This window comes from Camelina sativa, chromosome 17 (genome assembly GCF_030686135.1).
Source record: "Camelina sativa cultivar CO46 ecotype springtype chromosome 17, ASM3068613v1".
NCBI lineage: Eukaryota > Viridiplantae > Streptophyta > Magnoliopsida > Brassicales > Brassicaceae > Camelina > Camelina sativa.
In genome coordinates this window covers 37,197,705-37,204,220 of record NC_141896.1, presented here as the reverse complement: position 1 = coordinate 37,204,220, position 6,516 = coordinate 37,197,705, and the positions used below count along the sequence as shown (strand labels likewise).

The following is a 6,516-nucleotide window of genomic DNA, read 5'->3' as shown; positions in this document are numbered from 1 at the left end:
CCAAGGTTCCCCACAAAGGCCTTGGCCCATTTTCTATCTCTTTCTCATTCAAACTTTGCATTTATTGCTTTGTAATTTCCAAGACTTTGTGCATGAGCTTGCATGAGTGTGGACTCTTGCATGAGCTCCACCTCTTCTCTTCTAGATCCTTCTCCTTCGTTCCCCTTCTCCTATTTAAAGATCTTGTATCTCTTCTTTGTTTTTCATCAAACATTTTAATCAAAAACCTTTCTTTTACTTGTTTGATCTGAGAAGTGTGTAATATCTTCTCAACTTGTTTTCTTCTTAGTGAGTCATATCTAAGTTGAACTCGAGCCAGAAGTCTAAGAGATTTTCATCTCTCTTGGAAGTTCACTTCAATCCCCCTTTCTATCCGCTGCATCATTTCACCATTCCATCTCTTTCAATCCGCTGCATAATCAACCCCTTTCACCTTCCATTTCGTTGATCCATTGCATCTTCGACCCTTCGATCATCATCAATCCGTCCGTTCATCTTCAAAACCTTGCGAGTGTGTTCTTGGGAAGCAGATTCCTCACCAGGAGTCTATCATGTGGTATCAGAGCAACCGCTCTGCAATCAGGTTTTGAATTCCAATCGTCACTTTTCTTTTATTTTCAGATCTGTTGTTTTATCTTGCGAGAGTTTTATAAAATGTTTTACTCGTTCAAAAATTACAAACTCAACTGTTTTAGAACCAGGAACGAGTCTAGTATTTTCGAAAATTGGTTTGAGAATTTTTAGATTCGTTTTCATAATTTTCCCAGATCCATTTTCATTTACGCGTTTTTGGAACTATTTACTTGTGGATCTTTGTTTTCTTTGCAGGTACCATGGTGACATCGGAAGAGGAAGAGTCATCTACGTCTAGTCTTGAAAGGAGGATCCTTAAATCAGTCACCGTAGCCATGAACTCTATGCTTGATGCAAGACTTGGTGCTCTACACTTGAATCAAACCAACTCGGAAGCAAATCAGCGTCAAAGGCAACACCAGGATCTTAAACCCAAGCCACCAGATGACACATCTAGATCAACATGGAGCAGCCTACAGAAAACCTCTCATACTCCTAAATCTAAATCTGTGTTTCATTCTAAAATCTCTTTAGCTCATACACTCTATAAATTTGCAGGAAAAGGAGATTACCTTGAATGGGAGAAACACATGGAGGATTGGTTCTACTACAAGGATATCCCAAGAAAGGAGAGATTAGCTTTTGCACTTACCAAACTCACAGGAACGCTTACAAATGGTGGTTGCAAGAAGTTGATGACCGTTGGTATTACAAGGAGCCAAGTATCACAATGTGGAGAGATCTTAAGAAGCTTCTAAGGAACAAGTATGCTCCACAAGCGCTACACTGTGTTTCCCAAGCCAATGGCACAATCCAACCAGTTACTGAAAAGAAACCAGTCAAAGTACCAGACCAAAAGAAAAACACAACATCTGTGGAGGCTAAGGCGCAATCAGATCTTCTTGAGGCATTAACCGAGTACATTAAATTTGAAAAGATGAAGGCTAAGTCAACATCTCAATCAAAGAAGGTCCCTCAACAGATTGTCGTTCAAGAACAAATTCTAGAGTCATCGCTTGAATCATGTAGAGAACAAAAGCAATGTAAGTCTTCTATACCTTCAAAATCCAAGGAAGTAATTGATCAAGCTTTAGAAAATTCCAATTCTTGTATGATGCACTTGTCTTTTCCCAAAAGTGTTGAGATAGGTAAAGATTCTAATGGAGGACAATGGAAGCAAGCAGATCAAGAAAAGGAGAATAAGGAGTTTGAAAGAAAGGATAAGCCTGGAACCGAGGAGCAACAGCTTGGAGACGGACCAAAGGAGAAACAGCTTAGAGAAGAAGCCAAGGAGAGGCAGTTCATTGCTAAGGATGATGTTGTTATACCAACTGAACATATGACGACTCTATCTAAGTGTGATCTTTCTTTTATCCAATCTGATTTTGTTCTTGAAAAACTAACCCATTCAGAACCGGAGCAACCGAGTAGCATTATTTCTTTTTCACAGGTTCAGGAAGAAAAATCACTAGAAACAAAACAAACGAGTTTGCCATTGATTAGTGATTTGGAGCAGATCAGCATTGTGTCAAACCCAGTCCATGTGCCATATCTTTGCGACTACCCAAGAAAGCACTGTAAGGAAATTGATTTGGTTAGGACAGTTCCTAATTATTTTGTGTTGATTTCTGCTCAAGATGAAAAACGTCTTGGTTTAGAAAATGTGAAAGAATTTTGTGTTTCAAAAGCTGTTTTTAACAAAATGATTCCAACTTTTGAAACATTTGCTTTTGAAAAGTTCTTTAAGCCAAAAGATTTGTTATTTGAAAAGTTTCTTGAATTTAACTCTTCTTTTAGAGTTTCTTTGAGTAGCATTGTGATTGAGCCGTTTGGAACTAGAACTGAGCATGTAATGGTAAAACCTTTTTCTGACATAAGACATTTGCTTGACAAAGAGTTGTGTGATTTTAAACCGTTCATTGAGCTTTGCAAACCAATTTGAAAGATCATGTTTTTAATTTCTCTATTTCAAGTATAATGCAGTTGCTCTTTCCCATGACTGCTAAGAAAGGAACAGGTTACATGAAGAAGCAAAATTACTTTGGAGAAGAAAGATGTTCTGTTCAAATCAAGGAGAAACCACCAGATATATGCCAACAAATGATTTATCATTTTGGAGTTAGAAGCTGGAAGTATCTTAGGAAAACAATTTCGATCGCCCAAGGATGCTCCATTCTCAAACTCTATTTTGATAACAACTACATGAATATCTGTTTGATCTTTTACTATGTGCCTAAACTGTTTCCTTTTGATGTAGGAGATCTTGTGTTCTTACAAGTTAAATCAGTAAACTTGGAGCATGGAAAAATAGTCAAAGCTTTCTCAATGCTCAAAGATGAACCACCCGATGCAATACTTGTGCTCATATCCAACAATCATAAGATAAGTATTTTTCTTCTCAAGGATTCTCTTATCCAAGACAACACAGATATAATTTGCTTGTTTTTGTCAAAAGAGCCAATTTCATATTTTAGAGCAGTCATGAAGCGGGTAAGAAAAACTGAAAAGAAAGTGGATGACAAACGATTTAAGCCACCTGATTTGGATCAAGATGAGGACCAAGATGTCAGCAGCTTCAAACTGATCCAAGAAGAACCCCCAGATCCACTTCCTTTAACCATGATGAGCATCAATTATACCCAAGGCACTATTCAGCTAAGTAATTCCTTAACCCAATTTGTTTCTCATGATTCTAGAACTTTGATTATCAGTATTTTACATTCAGAAAATCTTGGGAAAAGGTCAGGTTTATTCAAAGAAAATTTAGAAAATTACAAGGATAATTATTTGTACCAAGCTGAGATTTGTATCATGACTATAATAACGCACTTGATCTTTGCCAAAGGTATTGACAACTTTGCAGGTACAAAAGAGGAGCCTCCAGATTTAGCAATTCTTTCGTCCAAAATCTTTGCAAGGACCGGAATTGGAGATGTTTTGAAGCATGATCATAAATCCGATGGTTATTTTAGGATGATCTTTGAGGTTGGAGAACAACTAATGGTACACTTGAGGAGTAAACAATTTCCAGCTGAAAAGGAATCCAAACTAATGCCAAGAATTGATGGACCATTCAAAGTTCTCAAAAGGATCAACAACAATGCTTACCAACTCAACCTCCAAGGTAAGAGCAAAGTGAATGGCAGTTTCAATGTTACTGATCTTCTTCCATATTTTGCAGACAATTCAGATTTGAGGTCAAATCCTTTTCAAGTGGGAGAGAATGATGAAACCATGACCAGCTCAATCAAACAGCACGAACCTGATGATCAAACCATGGCCATCTCAACCAAAGAACATGGACATGAGGAGCAGCTTGAACCAGAGGAAGCACCGGAAGAGCAGCTTGTACCAGCGGAAGCAGCGGAGGAAGCATTGATCGTCCCGGCGGGTCCTATAACAAGGTCACGGTCCAAGAGATTCAACCAAGCCATCACTGGACTACTCAAGTAGCTGGACAAGAACCAAGAAGACATGGCCCAAACCACTATGACGTTGCTCACAGCTCAAGGTGCTCGGTAAAGGGTAAAGTGTTGCTTTGGTGCTCTTTTTCCCTTTGTCAAGTTTTGTCCCATTGGGTTTTCTTGACAAGGTTTTTAATGAGGCCTAAGTAACATTTTCAAGCCCCTTTGCCAGCCCAATTCGTGGTCCAAGGTTCCCCACAAAGGCCTTGGCCCATTTTCTATTTGCTTTCTCATTCAAACTTTGCATTTATTGCTTTGTAATTTCCAAGACTTTGTGCATGAGCTTGCATGAGTGTGGACTCTTGCATGAGCTCCACCTCTTCTCTTCTAGATCCTTCTCCTTTGTTCCCCTTCTCCTATTTAAAGACCTTGTATCTCTTCTTTGTTTTTCATCAAACATTTTAATCAAAAACCTTTCTTTTACTTGTTTGATCTGAGAAGTGTGTAATATCTTCTCAACTTGTTTTCTTCTTAGTGAGTCATATCTAAGTTGAACTCGAGCCTGAAGTCTAAGAGATTTTCATCTCTCTTGGAAGTTCACTTCAATCCCCCTTTCTATCCGCTGCATCATTTCACGATTCCATCTCTTTCAATCCGCTGCATAATCAACCCCTTTCACCTTCCATTTCGTTGATCCATTGCATCTTCGACCCTTCGATCATCATCAATCCGTCCGTTCATCTTCAAAACCTTGCGAGTGTGTTCTTGGGAAGCAGATTCCTCACCAGGAGTCTATCAATGGGGATTTCGACATGTACATCTTTTCTAGCTTATCCCAGATCTCTTTTGAAGATCTGAGCTCTAGAACTTGATGCACGACTTCATCTCCAAGACATGTTCGTATCATTGAACTTGCCTTCTCCCTCATCTCATCCCAGTCATCCTGCAAGATCGCTTTTGGCTTTGTGTCTAACAAAGCGTTCTTCATCCCTTGCTGATTCAGCATGTCCTTCACACGGGTCTGCCAGAGACAGAAATTTCCTGTTTCATTGAAACGTGGAACCTCAATTTCACGGAACTCGTTATTGAACCTGGCGCTCTAATACTAGTTGTTGTGAATTCGATGAACATAAACAGAAATAATTAAGAAAGCTTTGAAAAGAAAAACAGAGTGTTCCTGAGGCGAACACCCTTTGTTTAGGGTTTATATTGTTAATCTGATGAACAACCTTAAAACCCTCTAGTCTCTTTATATATGCCTTAAAAACTCCGATACAATAAAAAACAAAAGATCTTGTGAATATTCTAGAATCAATTACACCGTACAGGCGTCTGCGCCGCCTATACCCCCAAAACCTAACCTTAAGTTGCCTTAAGTCGGTTTCTATAAATCCAGTAAAAACATTGTACACCTTACACAGTCATGCACATCTTTGTAGACGTTTTCAGAGACTTCAAATCACTTTAAAAATATTATGCATGACACTGTAAAAAACGTTTGTTATATATGTATTTTGGTTTGCAAAAAAAAAATGCATTTTGCAATAGAAATATAGCTTTATGTAGCAATGATTTACAAAAATTTAATGTTGCAAGCAGGTTGTAATTATACGACAAATCTGCTGCAAAAAAAATGTTGCACTAGTACGACATGTATGCGACAAATTGATTCATTGTAAACTTTTTGACGTCTATGCGACAAATTTTAATTTGTAACATTCAATTGATAACTATATAAAATTGGCTACATCTTCGTTGCAGTTCTATATTTGCAACGATATATTGGCATGCAACAACAGTTTTTGATATTACAATATCATTATTTTCTTGTAGTCCATATAACAAGATTATCCCCTAGTCTTGTCTAGAAGAATACAATATGCGAATTTGGATTCGTGTGATTGACACACTTACAAAACTTGCCCAAAGTGACTATGTTATGTGTAATACCCGAACTCGGTACCCGGAGCTGGTCAACGGGTTGATTTCCTGGCCCGACCCGAAACACTTTTTAAATGCAAATCACCAGCGAACAACGCAAAACGAACTCTTGACTTAACCAACCTGCAAAAAGAGAGGGGTGAGTAATTGATAATTACTCAGTGAGGGAAAGCCTTAGGACTCCTGAAGTCTTCACACCCAAATACGCTTAGACAATCCCAAAGTCTAAACCTAATACAAGGAGCAATCATTGTGTCCTAAATCCTATGACACACAAACATACGCACATATCACACAAATGGAACTACGTACGTCCCATGATACCACGTGTCAAACACGTCAACCCGTGCATTACCGGATTCCTCATGCTTTCACACTTCTTCCTGCACGTTGTGCATTACCGGATTCCTCATGCTTTCGCACTTCTTCCTGCACATTTTCACTTGCGTATCCGGATTTCTCGTGCTTCTCGCACTTCTTCCACGCACAACCACGCATTGGCTCGTCAGCCAATCCTGATCTACCCGCATTCCGCGCCCGTAGACCACCACACAACTACAAGGATCTCTCCTTGCATGACTCTCTGCGGCTTACCGCA

General features: G+C 39.0%; 1 pseudogene across 1 annotated transcript; it reads left to right on the top strand.

Moving 5' to 3' along the window:
- Positions 1-687: 687 nt before the first annotated feature.
- LOC147924819 (uncharacterized) lies at positions 688-4,460 on the top strand (annotated as a pseudogene). The gene has a single exon (XR_015585951.1). The product of XR_015585951.1 is annotated as an uncharacterized LOC147924819 (transcript).
- Positions 4,461-6,516: the final 2,056 nt, after the last annotated feature.